Below are 21,469 nucleotides of genomic sequence, written 5' to 3' on the forward strand. Positions count from 1 at the left end.
CCAAAGCAATTCTATAATTTGCTGTCAATGCGATAGTGCACATGCACGGTAACTCCACCTAGGGTTCTTGGCTGTTGTCATTTAAATAAGGAAATCCTTGGTCGTTTACCTGCCCAAATAAATTTGGTCAATGCTTTATTGAGTTGGGCAAATGTACTTTTGCGGGATCAACGGAAGCATTTGTAATATATATATAAAATGCGTGGAAAACTAATAATTTTATACAAATGGCAGTGGCCAGTGTACGTCAAAGGGAGGTTGGCCCATTTAGAAAAATCTGTATAGTTCCTGGTAAGCAATGAGGAAAAGTTTAATGTATATAACTTGGAGGGGTGATTAGGTATTTTAATACCCAAGTAAGTGATACAATCATCAAGTGCACAATGAAATGGATATGAGGTCCCCCAACCCAATTTAGCAAAGGAAATGAAGGCCAAGGCTTCAGTCTTGGAATGGTTAATTTTAAACCCTGACACTCTTTCAAAGGAATCTAAAATGGAGATTAAATGTGGCAGTGCAGCGTGGAGGTTACTAAAATAAAGCAGGATATCATCAGCAAATGCAGAAAATTTAAGTTCCAAGTGGGCCAATTTAATACCATGCCATTTATTTTCTTTCAGGAAGTGCCGATAAAGAGGATCCATAGCCAAGTTAAATAGGAGTGGGGACAAAGGACAACCCTGTCTAGTATCTCGATGTAGTTGGAAATAGAGTGTGTTAAGGGCATTAATTGTTAAAAAGGCCAAAGGTTTTTGATATAAGGTGTGAAATACTGTACATGCAAGACATCAGGGTCAAATGCCTGATGTTGAAGGATTCTACCTAGATGAGCCCAGGAGACCCTATCAAAGGCCTTGTCAGCATCACAACTGAGGACTATGTTTCCCGTCTCCAAGGAACTGTGCGTCTTGATCATGGCTGCCAATAGTGAGCGAACATTATGAATGAATGTCTATTACACAGAAAACCTGTCTGGGCAGGATGCAATAATTTAGGCAGAACCGACTGAAGACGGGGGGCAATCATTTTTGTAAAAATCTTAAAATCCTGGTTCAAAAGGGAGATTGGTCTATAGGAGGAGACCAAAGTGGGGTCCCTGTTCGGTTTGGGGAGGATAATTACCCTGGCTGTGTTAAAATCAGGTGGGGCCAAGTGGCCTGTAAGAATAGAATTATAAAGTTTGGAAAGATGTTCTCTTATGTGCGGGGACGAAAGTTTGTAGTATGCAGCAGAGAGACCGTCAGGACCTGGGGTTTTCCCGTTGGGTAAAGATTTAATAGCCATCTCCAGCTCTGCATCTGTGATGGGGGAAGTAAGAGCTTCTCTGTCATCTGCCGAAAGGGCAGGAAGACCAGCATTAGTCAGAAATTCTAAGCCCATGTTGGGTTGATCCGGAGGTGCGGTATATACATTTTCAAAAAATTCAAGAAAGACATCACTAATGGCATCATGGATCGATGTCAATGAACCTCGGGTATTTCGAATAGTCGGTATGTGTTTAGGGGCAAAGGAAGCTTTCACCAGGTTCGCTAACAATTTCCCGGGGCAATTACCCCATCAGAAATATTTATTGGGCTGAAACGATAAGAACAATTTGGCCCACTCAGCACAAAGGGTGTCATGTACCAATTTTGCATCCCTGTACAATAATCTATTAGTTTCAGATGGATTTGTTAATAACTGAGAATATGATGATGCAACTCATAACTGAGAATATGATGATCGCATGGACTAATCTGTCCTGAAACTGTTTTTTCCTGGAGGCCACATAGGATAGGATATGGCCCCGAAGGACTGGTTTCGAAGCCTGCCAGAAAAGGTTTATGTCATCAGAATGAACACTATTGTCGTGAACATAGTTGTGAAAGGATTAAGTTAAATGAAGTTTGAAGTCGTTAGAGGAAGCTAGGTAGTCTGGAATGCGCCAGTTGTGGGAGCAGATGTGGGGAGTTTTCAGGGTAAGTGTAAGGGTGATGGGAGCGTGATCAGACACAAGAATGTTAGCTATAGTCGAGTCTTCAACTCTATGAACCAATGAACCAATAGTCTAGTCGGGAGTATAACTTATGGGGATGGGAGAAAAAGGTGTATTCTCTAGAGTCAGGATGTAGGAACCTCCAGGGATCCAATAAGTGTAATGAGTCTAATAAGAGTGACAAGGTGGATGGAGCGGATCTACTCAACTCGGTCTGTCTAGGCCCACCCGATACGTCTAGGGAGGGATCAAAAAACACATTCAGATCACCCCCCCATAATTAAAGAGCCTTCCATACAGCTTTGTAAGTTAACAAAAAGATCTGAAAAAAAATGATATGTTTGGCCCATTGGGGGCGTAAATGCATGCTGAGGTGAATTTTTCTTGGTCAATATCTACCTTCAAAAACAGGAACCTCCCTTCAGGATCTATCCATTCATCCCGAATCACATAATGTAAAGATTTGCTAAAGAGGATGAGCACACCTCGAGTTTTTTTAGTATAAGAGGCACTCCTATAATCGCTAATCCAAGTATCTCTGACTTTATCAGGGTCTGTAAGTCGCCAGTGGGTCTCTTGTAATAAAGCAATGTCCGGACAAAAATTTTTAAGATGACTCAAAAAATGTTTCCTCTTAACTGGAGTGTTCAAGCCTTCCATGCTCCAAGAAACCAGTTTAAGGGAGGTCTTAGAGTCCTCTGTGGAGACACTAGGAGCACTAGGCCCCGACATTATCCAATCCACAGTCTGATGGAACGTGGAAGGGGAAACCATAAGAAGACGTCCAACCACCTGTCCCAGCGAGCAGGGGAGGGACTAAAAACAAGTATCAGAAAAAGGTACATGCAATTAAAAAAAAGACTAATTGTACTGTAATATGCGTAAGTAGTCCAGTAATACATAACAATAGCCACCTGTCAAATAATTTTTACATTTTTTGAACCCAGTATGACAGTTTGGAAAACCGTCGTAGTATAGGAAAAGTACTGTAAAGATTAGAAAAAGAGGGAAGAGTGAGGGTATACAGGGAAAAGGAGTAAACATTCCCTCTCCACCCCGGTAGCCATAGTGTAAGAGGGGAAACCCCTCGCAACAATAACAACATTTGAAATCAGACAAAATACAATGTCCCCCATCAGAAAAAGAAAAAGGAGCTATATTCCGGCAATACTTATCGGCCCATAAACAGTCAATCGGCATCTTCCATACGGGAATCACATGAAGACGAAGGTAAAGATTTAAGAAAGTTCCGAGCAGTGTCCGGGGTATCAAAATAACGTGGCTTGCCAGCATGAAAGATCCGCAACTTTGCAGGGTAAAGAAGTGCAAATCTGATATCGTTGGAGAAAAATTATTTGCAGATCGGGGAGAACTCCCGCCTCCGTGAAGAAACTTGAAACGAAAAGTCCTGAAAAAGAAGCAGTTTGGAGCTCTCATAGCAGAAATTGGTGGATTTGCTGTAAGCCTCCATGATTTTCACTTTATCCAAGTAATTCAGAAGCTTAAAGATCACTGGCCTAGGACGGTGTTATGAAGGCTGTTTATCAGGGCCGATGCGATGAGCCTTTTCCACCATGTAGGATGTGGGCGAAGAAGGGAGACCCAGAGTTTCAGGGAGCCAACGAGAAGCCAAATCCAGGAGATCTTTGGGACGGACTGATTCTGGAAGGTCAATAAGGCGCAGATTATTCGGCCGGTTGCGATTTTCCAAATCTTCGATTTTATCGTTCAAAGCCGCAAGATTGGCGTCCTATGTTTGCAGTTGTGATTTGGCCTCATGGTGGTCATCCTCTAAAGTAGAAATGCGGTCCTCCATTTCCACGAGCCGTTTGGTGTGTTGTGTTAGTTGAGCAGCAGCCGAGTTAATAGCCTCCATCAGAGGAGCCAACTTCGCATCCGAGAGAGGTGAAATAATGTCCGAAATTTCTTTGGCCCTCTGAACAGAGGAGGGACTAAATTTATCAGATACGGTCAGTGTATCTGCAGAGTCACCCCGTCTGGGTGAGGCAAGGGAAGAGGGAATGATCTGAACAGGTGTCTTTATCTTTGGATGCCGAATTATTCTTATTCTGGGAACCTTTAGTTACCTGTTGCATTTTGGCCGCATACCGCTCCATGGTCAGACGTTGAAGGTTGAATATAACTCAGTATAGGGGAGGAAAGAAGCGTTCCCAAGGAATGATATAATAAAGGAGCATGTCACTGTTGTCACAATATATGCAGCTGAAGAGTGTCACTGTGTCTCACAGGTAGAGAGGTGATAGTATCACTGCTGCAGGGCAAGCAGCGATCAGGCCGGGTACAAGGAGGTATGTCCTACCACTATAACACAGAGAGCCTGCGGGGAGTAGGGATGGAGGGAGGGGAGAACCCTCAGCCTTCCAGTATAGACTCAGAGTGGAGGCAACGGAAGGTCAGGTAGGGCACAGCATGGTGAGCCTCATACAGCAGGGGAAGAAGGGGGAAAGAGCCCTCTAACCCCCAATACAACTTCTGATAGGGCAGGCAGCAGACTTTGAGGTACCTGGTTAGGCAGCTGTTCCTCCGTTTGCAGATCCTGCAGAAATCAAAGATGGCCACTGCAGCCTGTCACTTACAGCGTGAGCTGGCTCTGAGTATCTGGAGCAGAGCCTGGAGGTAGCTGGGAAGGGGCACAGGGAGTCAATAGATCCCCGAAGCAGCCGTGTCTTGTGGCGAGTAGCGACCAGCGTGATACCCTTCAGTGCCAGCGCGATCCCTCCTGCAGCCGGAGCTTCAGATGTCGCCATTCTCCAATGCACACAGCGTGTGCAGACTCCGGTGGTGAGTGAGGTGCCACTTTTACCCCGCTATATCTCCTGACCCCATGGATGTAGTTATGGGGTCCTGGTCCTGGTGCATCTGATGGTAAAGGGGTCAATTAGGCAGCCAGGACGGAGAGCTCTTCTAAAATGCGGCCAGTCCGTTCAGCCTGCACACCGGAAGTCAGACTTAGCTTTGTTATCTCTTTCTTCCAGGTACATAGGGTCCACAGGGAGAACATTGGGGCTGTAGGTGGTGGATGAGAGTCCAGGTACCAAACAGTTAAGCTTTCCAGCTTCCTAGAATGCTCGGCTCCTCTCCCCTATAACCACGCCTCCATGCTCAGGTAGGTCAGTTTTGTTAACAAGCCCAAAGCAGGAAGTGGATAGGAGAGAAGAAAGCTACTGTACACATAAGAACACATTTTCGCAGACAGAAGAAAGGAACCAGTGACTAATGCCACAAAAACACGGAGAGGCCAGGTGCGTCAGCCTGGGTGCCCTTTGGACCTTAGGAACCACAAAGAAAGAGAGTTAACAAAGGTAAGTCTACCATAACTCTCGTTTTCTATTTTGGGATTCATGGGGCTCCACAGGGACAACATCAGGGATGTCCTAAAGTAATATTTTCTAGGGAGCCTGAGAGGATAACAGAATCCTGCATCCAAAGGAAGCATTCTGGGATGCAAAGGTATCAAATGAGTAGATTTTTAGAAACATGTGAATGGAAGACCATGTAGCGGTCTTACATAATTGCTCAGGAGACACCCCACGGCATGCTGACCAAAAGGTAACTACAGATCTAGTAGAATGGGCAGAAATTGATGTTGGGACAGGCAAATCAGCTCGTTTGTATGCTTGTGCAATAACCATTCTAATCCATCTGGCCAGCGTCTGTTTGTTAGCTGGCCAGCCATGCTTGTGAAATCCATAAAGTATAAATAGAGAGTCAGATCTTCTGAGAGAACTAGATTGGTCTATGTAGATATGTAGGGCATGTACTACATCCAAAGACCGTTCTTTTGCTGAAAGATCTGGTGAGACAAATGCCTGGACTATAATTTCTGATTAAGGTGAAACCTAGAGACCACTTTAGGCAGGTACCCAGGCCTAGGGGGTAATTCTGAGTTGATCGCAGCAGCAAGTTTGTTAGCAATTGGGCAAAACCATGGGGGTCATTCCGAGTTGTTCGCTCGGTAAATTTCTTCGCATCGAAGCGATTTTCCGGTTAGTGCGCATGTGCAATGTCCGCATTGCGACTGCGCCAAGTAAATTTGCTATGCAGTTAGGAATTTTACTCACGGTTTTTTCTTCGTTCTGGTGATCGTAATGTGATTGACAGGAAGTGGGTGTTTCTGGGCGGAAACTGGCCGTTTTATGGGAGTGTGTGAAAAAACGCTACCGTTTCTGGGAAAAACGCGGGAGTGGCTGGAGAAACGGAGGAGTGTCTGGGCGAACGCTGGGTGTGTTTGTGACGTCAAACCAGGAACGACAAGCACTGAACTGATCGCAGATGCCGAGTAAGTCTCGAGTTACTCAGAAACTGCACAGAGATGTCTTATCGCAATATTGCGAATCTTTCGTTCGCAATTTTAAGAAGCTAAGATTCACTCCCAGTAGGCGGCGGCTTAGCGTGTGCAAAGCTGCTAAAAGCAGCTTGCGAGCGAACAACTCGGAATGACCCCCCATGTGCACTGCAGGGGGGCAGATATAACATTTGCAGAGAGAGATAGATTTGGGTGGGTTATTTCGTTTCTGTGCAGGGTAAATACTGGCTGCTTTATTTTTAAACTGCAATTTAGATTTCAGTTTGTATACACCCCACCCAAATCTAACTCTCTCTGCACATGTTATATCTGTCCCCCCTGCAGTGCACATGGTTTTGCCCAACTGCTAACAAATTTGCTGCTGCAATCAACTCAGAATTAGGCCCCTAGTCCATAGAACAGCCCTGTCACGATGCAAAATCAGGAAAGGTGGATCACAGGAGAGAGATCCTAAGTCTGATACCCTCCTGGCAGAAGCAATAGCCATACAATAACAATAGCGGAAGGAGCATAGCAGGGCAGAGACCAAGGACACAGGGAGAAGCTGCCCCCACGACCAACTGCCCTGACTGAGAGAGGGGTACAGCGAGGCTGGAAGAAGAGCCGCAACGCATCTCCCAGCGAGCACCATTGTGGACAAGGAGGGTAAGTGTTGAGAAAGTTTGTGGCTCATGTGAAGGGAGAACCAGGAGTTTCCCCTCTGACGGGAAACTCTAAGGGTGAGACCATGGCCACATAAGGACGTTGGGTGATGAAGATGGACACCGGGGGTGCCAGTGTGTGGCAACCCCAATGCCCATCTTCATCACCCAGCATCCCGCAGAGCGGCAGAAGTCTCAGTGCACCTCACCCTGTGCTGTTTCCTCTTTTTTTTCTACCTGTCTATCTCTTTCATCCTGTCTCTGTCTGCAGTGCACATAAATAAAACAGCAGCCAACGGAACTCTGAAGGTGCGCGCCTACTGGCTCCGTCCGCTCTGTCTTCCAGGCAAAGGGGAGGGAGGGCAGTTGAGGCAAAAATGGTATGCTGCCGGGGGGAGGGGGGGGTGAGAGAGAGGAATGGGGTGTGGGTATTGAGCTTTAAGTAGTATTGGGGGGAGAGGAATTGCGCTATGGGGGGTCGTGGGGTTTGTGCTATGGGGCCTCCACAGGTATAGCTACGCCCCTAGCTCCTGCTAGTGTGCTGATACAGGGGAGTGGAGCCATGGGAATGAATCATAATTGCAGAGCTCTGATAGGCTCTTAGTCTCTGGCTCCACTCCGGTTAGGAAGCCTCCATTATGGGACCCGGCAGCAGCTACCCTCTACTTCTCAACATCCCCCCCTACTTCAACACCCCCCCTCCGCAACATGTGATCCATGACACCTACCTTCCGCGACACCCCCCCCCACCGCATCCCGCGACCCACCCTCCCATTAAAGTAGCTGCTGATCCAGGCCGGCTGTCACCATTAAAAAGAAGGATCAACATTAATAAAAAATTGTTTTACAAAAAAAAAAGAAGGATCAATTTGGTGGGGGGAATCCGCCATGCCACCCCCAGCAGGTGCAGCCTATAGGCACGTGCTTCATGTGCCTAGTGGGAAATCCAGCACTGGCCCCAGGCCTAGAGTAGTAGTGCGAAATTAGGAGGAACAATGCATGTGGAACCTTCCGAAATTTACGCTACCAGCACTAAACTTAAAGACATTTTGCCAGCCAGACATAGTCCAATCACAACAGTGCTAGAATCTCTATGGATGTGGGGTCCACAAAAAAAACAACTCACCCCACTTTTAGGAATAAACAGCCCTGTGGTGGTGAGTGCGGGATTGCTAAAGTATGTGTAATATTAGTTTTAATATTCTACCTGTCAAGCTGTGTCAGGCCCAATTTTAAAATATGCCAGGGCATGTTGGTACTTGGAAGACCACAAATGCCAGCATGACTTGACAGGCAGGCCCCAATGACAACTGTAGTGCATCTGTATAGAAAATATTAGAATAAGCATAGGACACACACACCACATTGTAAAATTCTTTAATAAATAAAAACACCCCAAGACCCCTTTCATCCGTTTGTTACTTACAAATCCATTGGTAAAGATTCTCTTTAGCCCAAAGTATGAATCCTTGAATTTGACAATAAATTAAAATACCCCCAAACCAGGAAAAAAAAGTAAAATGACACAATACATCTTCCATAGAGAATCCGTCACTAACAGCCACTGCCACCAAAATTAATGGGGAAGCTCTGATTAGTCAGAAGCGTGGCAGCTGCTGTGCTCTGACAATCACATCGCTCCCATTCATTTCAATGGTAGTGTCCTAGAAGTGTCCTATTATCATGAGGGTTCTATTATTTTAATGGAGGAAAAATAGAACCATCTAAACTGTGGTTCCTCTGGGGTTTGAGTTTTGTAAATCACCAGGATACAATTCTGCCAGGATTTCTTACCCAACGCTTAATAAATGTACCCCTATATCTTGCTAACCAGTCTAAAGAATAGATTTTAAAATGTCGAAATCTATGAAATTAGACCATTAATCTGCATGTACCTACAATTCATGTTGTCTAAAAATGTGTATCATACGCTTTCACAAAGTGCCATAATAAATTTATATTCCATGGGGTTTATTTACTAAGCCTTGGATGGAGATAAGTGGACGGAGATCCTAACTGTCATGTCACAGGCTGGGTTTACATTTTTATATTATTCCAGAATGACCTTTGTTATGAGAACATTCCATGACTATTAAGGCCCATTCACGCTAGACGAGAAAGTAAAAGATACCGCTCAGAAGGGCCAATCTGAGCGAGATCTTTTACAATCCAGTCTAGTGTGTACACTCAATTTCATGTTAACGATGGGCAGTCCCACGCATCGTTAACGACCCCCTTTCCTCATCTGAACATGTACGACAGCCTTAACGACAGCACCCCCCTAACCCCCGCCGTCGCTCCCCTCCCCGCTGGCATCAGCAAGTGTGCATGCACTTGCCGATGCCGGCACCCCGTCAGGTCTGTGCCACTGCCAATATCGGCGTCGGCAGGGGTCGTTGTAGTGTGTATGGGCCTTTAGAAATTTGCAAAGACCTATAACATATGTGCCATTGGACCAGAGCACTCAGTTGATGTCCTCCAAGTGTAGTTAGACTGTAACTGAATAGAAACGGACATTTGTTTAGAAGATTCTCACCACATAATTGTAACTTCAGGTCTTCTGTGCACTTCTTCCCCAGCACTGGAATGTCAGTGGAATTCCTCCGCAGTTCTCTTCTTCTGCCAATTTTTTTTTTTAGAAGAAAAAGATGCGTATCTTCTGTTTCCTTATTTTTTTGCAGGAAAGCATAGGGTTGTTGAATGTTGACTTCCTCTCCCTCCCTTCCTTCCTTCTTTCCAAAGGTACTCATCTGAAAAAAGGAGAAGCAAATTATTGTTCCTGTTCTCTTTCTTAAGTTACTTTAATGCACTGTCCCCACTAAACTCTGAACTAAAACTCACAGACTAGGAGAGCGAAAGGACATGAGATTCATAAAAGGGCATTAGGAGACACACAGTGAGGAGACACAGCCCTCCCATTTCAGTGATCAGTAAGTAGATTTCCTGCTCACACTTAATGACATGAAAGTGATAAGTGACATTAATGGATAGATAGATAGATAGATAGATAGATAGATAGATAGATAGATAGATAGATAGATAGATAGATAGATAGATAGATAGATTGTAATTATTTATTTGTAACTATTTAATTGTTAATGTATTATTTATTAAATAAATTGCTCCTCAATCACATATGATACAATTATAATGTGTTGATTCAAAACGTTTCTTGCATGTAAATTTGGCATTGTTCACTCTTCTGCTCTGTCATGGTGTAAACATCCATTATCTAACTATCTATTCAAAGTAATTATTGATAGGAATAGGCATTAAGGACATGCAATTATTTCAGCTGTTACAATTTCTATTTCAATGTAAATTTGCATTCACTCACATTACACAAAGTACAGTATGTAGTAAGACGACTGAGCTATGTAACAGGAAGTAATGACTTTGGGGTCTATATACTAAGCATTGGAGTGAGATAAAGTGGACAGAGATAATGTATCAGCCAATCATCCCCTAATTGCCATGGTACAGGTTGGGTTTGAAAAATGACAGGAGCTGATTGAATGGTACTTTATCTCTGTTTACTTTATCTTTCTCCAATGTTTAGTAAATAGACCCCTTAGCGCCATGCCTTAGTACCAGGAGGTGTGAGGATGTCTGCAGGCATAGGTAAGGGGGAGGGGGGGTTTAGGGAGGTGTGATTTTACAAAATCACAGATTTTCTGAAGTGTGATTTAAAGTGACAATTTGTGTTTAAAGCAAAGCCCAGTTTTGTTTTGTTTTTTAAATTGCTGTTTTAAATCCTGCTACAAAAATCTGCCAGTTTGTAAATCGCTCTTCATTAGATAAACCCTATACTATACCTTATGGTAATCACGAGGACATGCAGTTGACTACAGTGACAAATTGTGGTATTGTGTTAAAATTTCATAAGTAAATACAAAATATCATAAAATTTCATGTGTTATTAATAGGGTATAATGGGATTGAGATAAAAATGAAAACATTTCTACATTAAAACGAAACGATGGGAAAACGGCCACTGCACAATTTTACGTGTGATTTGTGCAGCGCTGGTGCCGGGGACAAGAAACTCCGGAGGGGTATGTATTCTAACATTCAAGAAATGGGTGCAGGGTGTGTGGTGTGGGCCCCCCTGAAGCCAGGGGCCCATGTGCACCGCATGCCTTGCTCCCATTATAGATACGCCAGTGCACTGGTATAATATTTTACATCTACTACAGGTTGAGTATCCCATATCCAAATATTCCAAAATACGGAATATTCCGAAATACGGACTTTTTTGATTGGGCGTGATATAGTGAAACCTTTGTTTTTTGGTGGCTCAATGTACACAAACTTTGTTTAATACACAAAGTTATTAAAAATATTATATTAAATGACCTTCAGGCTGTGTGTATAAGGTGTATATGAAACATAAATGAATTGTGTGAATGTAGACACACACTTTGTTTAATACACAAAGTTATAAAAAAATATTGGCTAAAATGACCTTCAGGCTGTGTGTATAAGGTGTATATGTAACATAAATGCATTCTGTGCTTAGATTTAGGTCCCATCACCATGATATCTCATTATGGTATGCAATTATTCCAAAATACGGAAAAATCCAATATCCAAAATACCTCTGGTCCCAAGCATTTTGGATAAGGGATACTCAACCTGTATATCTTTATTAAAATAGTGTATGTTGTAGAGATGAGCGCCTGAAATTTTTCGGGTTTTGTGTTTTGGTTTTGGGTTCGGTTCCGCGGCCGTGTTTTGGGTTCGAACGCGTTTTGGCAAAACCTCACCGAATTATTTTTGTCGGATTCGGGTGTGTTTTGGATTCGGGTGTTTTTTTTCCAAAAACACTAAAAAACAGCTTAAATCATAGAATTTGGGGGTCATTTTGATCCCAAAGTATTATTAACCTCAAAAACCATAATTTCCACTCATTTTCAGTCTATTCTGAATACCTCACACCTCACAATATTATTTTTAGTCCTAAAATTTGCACCGAGGTCGCTGTGTGAGTAAGATAAGCGACCCTAGTGGCCGACACAAACACCGGGCCCATCTAGGAGTGGCACTGCAGTGTCACGCAGGATGTCCCTTCCAAAAAACCCTCCCCAAACAGCACATGACGCAAAGAAAAAAAGAGGCGCAATGAGGTAGCTGTGTGAGTAAGATTAGCGACCCTAGTGGCCGACACAAACACCGGGCCCATCTAGGAGAGGCACTGCAGTGTCACGCAGGATGTCCCTTCCAAAAAACCCTCCCCAAACAGCACATGACGCAAAGAAAAAAAGAGGCTTTTTACTGATATTTGGTGTTTTGGATTTGACATGCTCTGTACTATGACATTGGGCATCGGCCTTGGCAGACGACGTTGCTGGCATTTCATCGTCTCGGCCATGACTAGTGGCAGCAGCTTCAGCACGAGGTGGAAGTGGATCTTGATCTTTCCCTAATTTTGGAACCTCAACTTTTTTGTTCTCCATATTTTATAGGCAGAACTAAAAGGCACCTCAGGTAAACAATGGAGATGGATGGATTGGATACTAGTATACAATTATGGACGGACTGCCACGGTTAGGTGGTATAAAAAAACCACGGTTAGGTGGTATATATTATAATAATAATACAATTATGGATGGACGGACTGCCTGCCGACTGCCGACACAGAGGTAGCCACAGCCGTGAACTACCGCACTGTACACTGGTTGATAAAGAGATAGTAGTATACTCGTAACAACTAGTATGACACTATGACGACGGTATAAAGAATGAAAAAAAAACCACGGTTAGGTGGTATATATTATAATAATAATACAATTATGGATGGACGGACTGCCTGCCGACTGCCGACACAGAGGTAGCCACAGCCGTGAACTACCGCACTGTACACTGGTTGATAAAGAGATAGTAGTATACTCGTAACAACTAGTATGACACTATGACGACGGTATAAAGAATGAAAAAAAAACCACGGTTAGGTGGTATATATTATAATAATAATACAATTATGGATGGACGGACTGCCTGCCGACTGCCGACACAGAGGTAGCCACAGCCGTGAACTACCGCACTGTACACTGGTTGATAAAGAGATAGTAGTATACTCGTAACAACTAGTATGACACTATGACGACGGTATAAAGAATGAAAAAAAAACCACAGTTAGGTGGTATATATTATAATAATAATACAATTATGGATGGACGGACTGCCTGCCGACTGCCGACACAGAGGTAGCCACAGCCGTGAACTACCGCACTGTACACTGGTTGATAAAGAGATAGTAGTATACTCGTAACAACTAGTATGACACTATGACGGTATAAAGAATGAAAAAAAAACCACGGTTAGGTGGTATATATTATAATAATAATACAATTATGGATGGACGGACTGCCTGCCGACTGCCGACACAGAGGTAGCCACAGCCGTGAACTACCGCACTGTACACTGGTTGATAAAGAGATAGTAGTATACTCGTAACAATTAGGATGACACTATGACGGTATAAAGAATGAAAAAAAAACCACGGTTAGGTGGTAGGTATATAATAATAAATAATACAATTCTGGTCGGACGGACTGCCTGCCGTGTGCCGACACAGAGGTAGCCACAGCCGTGAACTACCGCACTGTACACTGGTTGATAAAGAGATAGTAGTATACTCGTAACAATTAGGATGACACTATGACGGTATAAAGAATGAAAAAAAAACCACGGTTAGGTGGTAGGTATATAATAATAAATAATGCAATTCTGGTCGGACGGACTGCCTGCCGTGTGCCGACACAGAGGTAGCCACAGCCGTGAACTACCGCACTGTACACTGGTTGATAAAGAGATAGTAGTATACTCGTAACAATTAGGATGACACTATGACGGTATAAAGAATGAAAAAAAAACCACGGTTAGGTGGTAGGTATATAATAATAAATAATACAATTCTGGTCGGACGGACTGCCTGCCGTGTGCCGACACAGAGGTAGCCACAGCCGTGAACTACCGCACTGTACACTGGTTGATAAAGAGATAGTAGTATACTCGTAACAATTAGGATGACACTATGACGGTATAAAGAATGAAAAAAAAACCACGGTTAGGTGGTAGGTATATAATAATAAATAATACAATTCTGGTCGGACGGACTGCCTGCCGTGTGCCGACACAGAGGTAGCCACAGCCGTGAACTACCGCACTGTACACTGGTTGATAAAGAGATAGTAGTATACTCGTAACAATTAGGATGACACTATGACGGTATAAAGAATGAAAAAAAAACCACGGTTAGGTGGTAGGTATATAATAATAAATAATACAATTCTGGTCGGACGGACTGCCTGCCGTGTGCCGACACAGAGGTAGCCACAGCCGTGAACTACCGCACTGTACTGTGTCTGCTGCTAATATAGACTGGTTGATATTTAAAGAGATATTAGTAGTATACAACAATACTATACTGGTGGTCAGGCACTGGTCACCACTCCTGCAGCAAAAGTGTGCACTGTTAATTAATATAATTGTACTCCTGGCTCCTGCTAACAACCTGCAGTGCTCCCCAGTCTCCCCCACAATTAATTATAAGCTTTTAATTTATACATTGATGACTGTGCAGCACACTGGGCTGAGCTGAGTGCACACAGACTGAGTCACACTGTGTGACTGACTGTGCTGTGTATCGTTTTTTTTTTCAGGCAGAGAACGGATATAGCAGAGAGAAGTGAACGGATATATTATATTAAATAAAAGTTAACTAGCAACTGCACTGGTCACTGACTGTGGTAAACTAACTCTGTCTGCGACTCTGCACAATCTCTCTCTATCTAATCTATCTATCTCTATTCTAATGGAGAGGACGCCAGACACGTCCTCTCCCTATCAATCTCAATGCACGAGTGAAAATGGCGGCGACGCGCGGCTCCTTATATAGAATCCGAGTCTCGCGATAGAATCCGAGCCTCGCGAGAATCCGACAGCGTCATGATGACGTTCGGGCGCGCTCGGGTTAACCGAGCAAGGCGGGAAGATCCGAGTCGCTCGGACTCGTGAAAAAAAACATGAAGTTCTGGCGGGTTCGGATTCAGAGAAACCGAACCCGCTCATCTCTAGTATGTTGTTTATTCCATATTGAAGATGACAAGAGATTGAGCAGTAAGCAAAGTAGAAATATGTAAAAGCAGTGTTTACATCCATCCCATTGACAGCTTGTTGGCCAGGTGAAAAAATACACAATTGTTTTATGCTGACCAGCAGTGACCAGTTAGACATTCAGATCAGCAGTAAACTAAAGTCTAATCAATGGCCAATTATGGCAGCAACTTCCTACTAGACCATTTGTGTTCTGCTCACATTATGTAATGACAGTTTGCCAGGAATACAGGATTATGGCAGTCCGTAGTGTTCCGTACACAATTGTCTCTTGGTGCATTATATATATCCAGTGCTCCTTTTTTATATTTTAATACCCTTTTATGCACAGAAATGTGAAACAACCCACCTTTTCTCCACCTTCAGATGACTTTGAATGATTGGCCAGTACATGCCCTCTTGCAAATTCTACTCAATTGCTCTATGTGTCAGGCTGTTGTGTAGTACAGTGTAGGCTTCATATCATCCAGGTAGAACCTTGGTGAAAAGCAGAGCAGAAAGATTAGACAATATAATTCACAACAATTTTACTAATAGACATACTAATAAATTGCAGCTATCTACATTCCCATACAGTTCTGGCTGAATTGCAATACTGTTTAAGAAATACATTTACAGGTTGAGTATCCCTTATCCAAAATTCAAAATCCCACATTTTTGGGTCCCCTACTGAGATAATGACATATATATTATGTGTATATATAGATATATTATCTCAGTAGGGGAACCAAAAATGTGTGATGTTGAATTTTGGATAAGGGATACTCAACCTGTATTAAGGAGAAATATTTTCTTCTGCTCTTTAGAGCCATGGAAAAAGCAAGATACAATCATTACACAAGATGATGTCCCGTTTACAAAAATGGTAATTGGGCGAGGTATAGCACAGTGTATACTCCACAACATGACCAAAAAGAAGAAAAAAAGACTCACAGGCACAATTATGTATTTATATGTAGAATGCAATAAACAGCTAATCAGTACTACTCCCTAAAATAATCTTTAACATGACATACACACATTATAATTTGATGACTTGTATAATGTTTGAAAAACTCTGATCGGCATTTCTCCAGCATTATCTACCTTTACTGTATATATTATGAAAAGTTACCCACCAGCCCGCTACTTCATCTCAATTATGGGGTTCCTCTGTTGTCACTGCCACTGTTGTGATCCATGTTTCTGTAAGGTTCACTCAACCACAGGACAGTCAGTTATGTAAACAGGTCACTGGGTGGACTCTTTATTGACTATGCCTTCAGAACGTTTCATTGCATTGCCTTAAGCTGATGATGTTTAAGGCTCCAGCACAGGCAGTAGCTCCAGGCAGTAGCATTTATTGATGAGACTGATTGGGACAGAGTTGTAGTGCACTAAATTCCACATACACTGCATAACCCATAAGGTGCTTTATTGGACCTGCTCATTGGCGAAAGTGTCCTTGGAGATTATTTATTATAGTTGCCAGCTATGCACCTGACAATAGGGGTACAGAACTGACCAATTTGCACAATGTAATCATTTGTGTGTAACTAGTAACTACAGGGCAGGGAAACATGCTACTTTATTCCCTGTACCACTTACTAGGTTCATGTGGTTTCTGAAGCAGAACTGAGAAAAGAAACAAATAAGTAGGAAGTATATATACTGTAGACTTGTTTTCTCTAACGTCCTAGTGGATGCTGGGGACTCCGTAAGGACCATGGGGAATAGACGGGCTCCGCAGGAGACTGGGCACTCTAAAGAAAGATTTAGTACTACCTGGTGTGCACTGGCTCCTCCCTCTATGCCCCTCCTCCAGACCTCAGTTAGAATCTGTGCCCGGCCAGAGCTGGGTGCTTTTAGTGAGCTCTCCTGAGCTTGCTAATAAGAAAGTATTTTGTTAGGTTTTTTTATTTTCAGAGAGTTTCTGCTGGCAACAGACTCTCTGCTACGTGGGACTGAGGGGAGAGAAGCAAACCTACTAACTGCGGCTAGGTTGCGCTTCTTAGGCTACTGGACACCATTAGCTCCAGAGGGTTCGAACACAGGATCTTAACCTTGGTCGTCCGTTCCCGGAGCCGCGCCGCCGTCCCCCTCGCAGAGCCAGAAGTCAGAAGCCGGCAGAAGCAAGAAGACATCGAAATCGGCGGCAGAAGACTCCTGTCTTCACATGAGGTAGCGCACAGCACTGCAGCTGTGCGCCATTACGCCCACACTACCCACACACTCCGGTCACTGTAGGGTGCAGGGCGCAGGGGGGGGGCGCCCTGGGCAGCAATTAGGATACCTCTTGGCAAAAAGACACATATATACAGCTGGGCACTGTATATATGTACGAGCCCCCGCCATTTTATTACACAGACCCGGGACAGAAGCCCGCCGCTGAGGGGGCGGGGCCTTCTTCCTCAGCACTAACCAGCGCCATTTTCTCTTCACAGCTCCGCTGAGAGGAAGCTCCCCAGGCTCTCCCCTGCAGTATCAAGGTAGAAAAAGGGTAAAAAGAGAGGGGGGCACATAAATTTAGGCGCAAATTATCATAAACAGCAGCTACTGGGTAAACACTAAATTACTGTGTAATCCCTGGGTTATATAGCGCTGGGGTGTGTGCTGGCATACTCTCTCTCTGTCTCCCCAAAAGGCCTTGTGGGGTCCTGTCCTCAATTAGAGCATTCCCTGTGTGTGTGCGGTGTGTCGGTACGTTTGTGTCGACATGTTTGACGAGGACGGTTACGTGGAGGCAGAACAAGTGCAAGTGAATGTGGTGTCGCCGCTGACGGCGCCGACACCTGATTGGATGGATATGTGGAAGGTGTTAAATGATAACGTAAGCTCCTTGCATAAAAGGTTGGATAATCAGTCAGGGTCTCAACCCTCTGATTCTACAGCTCAGAGGCCGTCAGGGTCTCAAAAGCGCCCACTATCCCAGTTGGTTGACACAGATGTCAACACGGATTCTGACTCCAGTGTCGATGACGATGAGGCAAAGTTGCAGCCTAAAATGACTAAAGCCATCCGATACATGATTATAGCAATGAAGGAGGTATTGCACATATCGGAGGAAAACCCTGTCCCTGACAAGAGGGTTTATATGTTTGGGGAGAAAAAGCAAGAAGTGACCTTTCCCCCTTCACATGAATTAAATGAGTTATGTGAAAAAGCGTGGGATTCCCCTGATAGGAAAGTACTGATTTCCAAAAGATTACTTATGGCGTATCCTTTCCCGCCAACGGATAGGTTACGCTGGGAATCCTCCCCTAGGGTAGACAAAGCGTTGACGCGCTTATCTAAGAAGGTGGCCCTGCCGTCACAGGATACGGCCGCCCTAAAGGATCCTGCGGATAGGAAGCAGGAAGGTATCCTGAAGTCTGTTTATACACATTCTGGTACTCTTCTGAGGCCAGCAATTGCTGCGGCCTGGATGTGTAGTGCTGTAGCAGCATGGACGGATACTCTGTCTGAGGAGTTAGATACCCTGGACAGGGAGACTATTTTACTGACCCTAGGACATATCAAAGACGCTGTCCTATATATGCGGGATGCCCAGAGGGACATTTGCCTGCTGGGCTCTAGAATAAACGCAATGTCGATTTCTGCCAGAAGGGTCTTATGGACTCGGCAATGGACAGGTGATGCCGACTCTAAAAAACACATGCCTTATAAGGGTGAGGAATTGTTTGGGGACGGTCTCTCGGACCTAGTTTCCACGGCTACGGCTGGGAAGTCAAATTTCTTGCCATATATTCCCTCACAGCCAAAGAAAGCACCGTATTACCAAATGCAGTCCTTTCGTTCACAGAAAAGCAAGAAAGTCAGAGGTGCATCATTTCTTGCCAGAGGCAGAGGTAGAGGAAAAAGGCTGCACCATGCAGATAGTTCCCAGGAACAAAAGTCCTCCCCGGCTTCCACTAAATCCACCGTCGGGCTCCACAGGCGGAGCCAGGAGCGGTGGGGGCGCGTCTCCGAAATTTCAGCCACCAGTGGGTTCGCTCACGGGTGGATCCTTGGGCTATACAAATTGTGTCTCAAGGATACAAGCTGGAATTCGAGGTGACGCCCCCTCACCGTTACCTAAAATCGGCCTTGCCAGCTTCCCCCAGGGAAAGGGAGGTAGTGTTGGCAGCAATTCACAAGCTATATCTCCAGCAGGTGGTAGTGAAGGTTCCCCTCCTTCAACAGGGAGGGGGTTACTATTCCACCATGTTTGTGGTACCGAATCCGGACGGTTCGGTCAGACCCATTTTAAATTTAAAATCCCTGAATATTTATCTGAAGAAATTCAAGTTCAAGATGGAATCGCTCAGGGCGGTCATTGCAAGCCTGGAGGAAGGGGATTTTATGGTGTCTCTGGACATCAAGGATGCGTACTTACATGTCCCCATTTATCCACCTCATCAGGAGTACCTCAGGTTTGTGGTACAGGACTGTCATTACCAATTCCAGACGTTGCCGTTTGGCCTGTCCACGGCACCGAGAATATTTACCAAGGTGATGGCGGAAATGATGGTGCTCCTTCGGAAGCAAGGGGTTACAATTATCCCATACTTGGACGATCTCCTCATAAAGGCGAGGTCCAGGGAGTGGTTGCTGATCAGAGTAGCACTCTCTCAGGAAGTGTTGCTACAGCACGGCTGGATTCTGAATATTCCAAAGTCGCAGCTGATTCCTACGACGCGTCTGCCCTTCCTGGGCATGATTCTGGACACAAACCAGAAAAAGGTGTTTCTCCCGGAGGAGAAGGCTCAGGAGCTCGTGACTCTGGTCAGAGGCCTCCTAAAACCAAAACAGGTATCGGTGCATCACTGCACGCGAGTCCTGGGAAAGATGGTGGCGTCATACGAAGCCATTCCCTTGCGAGGATCTTTCAGTGGGATCTGTTGGACAAGTGGTCCGGATCGCATCTTCAGATGCATCGGCTGATCACCCTGTCCCCCAGGGCCAGGGTGTCTCTTCTGTGGTGGCTGCAAAGTGCTCACCTCCTCGAGGGCCGCAGGTTCGGCATACAGGACTGGGTCCTGGTGACCACAGATGCAAGCCTCCGAGGATGGGGGGCAGTCACTCAAGGAAGAAACTTCCAGGGGCTGTGGTCAAGTCAGTAGACTTGTCTGCACATCAATATCCTGGAACTAAGGGCCATATACAACGCCCTGAGTCAAGCGGAGCCTCTGCTTCGAAATCAACCAGTGCTGATTCAGTCAGACAACATCACTGCAGTGGCCCATGTAAACCGCCAGGGCGGCACAAGAAGCAGGGTGGCAATGGCAGAAGCCACCAGGATTCTTCGTTGGGCGGAGAATCACGTACTAGCACTGTCAGCAGTGTTCATTCCGGGAGTGGACAACTGGGAAGCAGACTTCCTCAGCAGGCACGACCTCCACCCGGGAGAGTGGGGACTTCATCAAGCAGTCTTCACGCAGATTGCAAATCGATGGGAACTGCCACAGGTGGACATGATGGCGTCCCGTCTCAACAAAAAGCTAAAAAGGTATTGCGCCAGGTCAAGGGACCCTCAGGCGATAGCTGTGGATGCACTAGTAACACCGTGGATGTTCCAGTCGGTCTATGTGTTTCCTCCTCTTCCTCTCATACCAAAGGTGCTGAGAATTGTAAGAAAAAGAGGAGTGAGAACAATACTCATTGTTCCAGATTGGCCAAGAAGGACTTGGTACCCGGAATTGCAAGAAATGCTCACAGAGGACCCATGGCCTCTGCCTCTCAGACAGGACCTGTTACAACAAGGGCCCTGTCTGTTCCAAGACTTACCGCGGCTGCGTTTAACGGCATGGCGGTTGAACGCCGGATCCTAGCGGAAAAAGGCATTCCGGATTAAGTTATTCCTACGCTGATAAAGGCTAGGAAGGACGTGACAGCAAAGCATTATCACCGTATATGGCGAAAATATGTTGCTTGGTGTGAGGCCAGGAAGGCCCCTACAGAGGAATTCCAGCTGGGTCGATTCCTGCACTTCCTACAGTCAGGAGTGACTATGGGCCTAAAATTAGGGTCCATAAAGGTCCAGATTTCGTCCCTATCCATTTTCTTCCAAAAAGAACTGGCTTCACTGCCTGAGGTTCAGACGTTTGTTAAGGGAGTGCTGCATATTCAGCCCCCTTTTGTGCCACCAGTGGCACCTTGGGATCTTAACGTGGTGTTGAGTTTCCTGAAATCCCACTGGTGTGAGCCACTTAAGACCGTGGAGCTAAAGTATCTCACGTGGAAAGTGGTCATGCTGTTGGCCTTGGCTTCGGCTAGGCGTGTGTCAGAATTGGCGGCTTTGTCATGTAAAAGCCCCTATCTGGTTTTCCATATGGATAGGGCAGAATTGCGGACTCGTCCGCAATTTCTGCCAAAGGTGGTGTCATCCTTTCATTTGAACCAACCTATTGTGGTGCCTGCGGCTACTTGTGACTTGGAGGATTCCAAGTT

General features: G+C 44.9%; 1 protein-coding gene across 2 annotated transcripts in view; it reads left to right on the forward strand.

The window, feature by feature from the left end:
* ZNF366 (zinc finger protein 366) overlaps positions 1-21,469 on the forward strand; it is a 136,627-nt gene that overhangs the window by 28,599 nt on the left and 86,559 nt on the right. Inside the window, exon 2 of one of the 2 annotated variants that reach the window (XM_063963881.1) lies at positions 9,686-9,873. The exons of the other annotated variant lie outside the window; for it this stretch is intronic. The gene's annotated coding sequence lies outside the window, so the exon portion shown is untranslated. The remainder of the gene's footprint in view (positions 1-9,685; positions 9,874-21,469) is intronic. 2 annotated transcript variants of the gene reach the window in all.

This window comes from Pseudophryne corroboree, chromosome 1, assembly GCF_028390025.1.
Source record: "Pseudophryne corroboree isolate aPseCor3 chromosome 1, aPseCor3.hap2, whole genome shotgun sequence".
NCBI lineage: Eukaryota > Metazoa > Chordata > Amphibia > Anura > Myobatrachidae > Pseudophryne > Pseudophryne corroboree.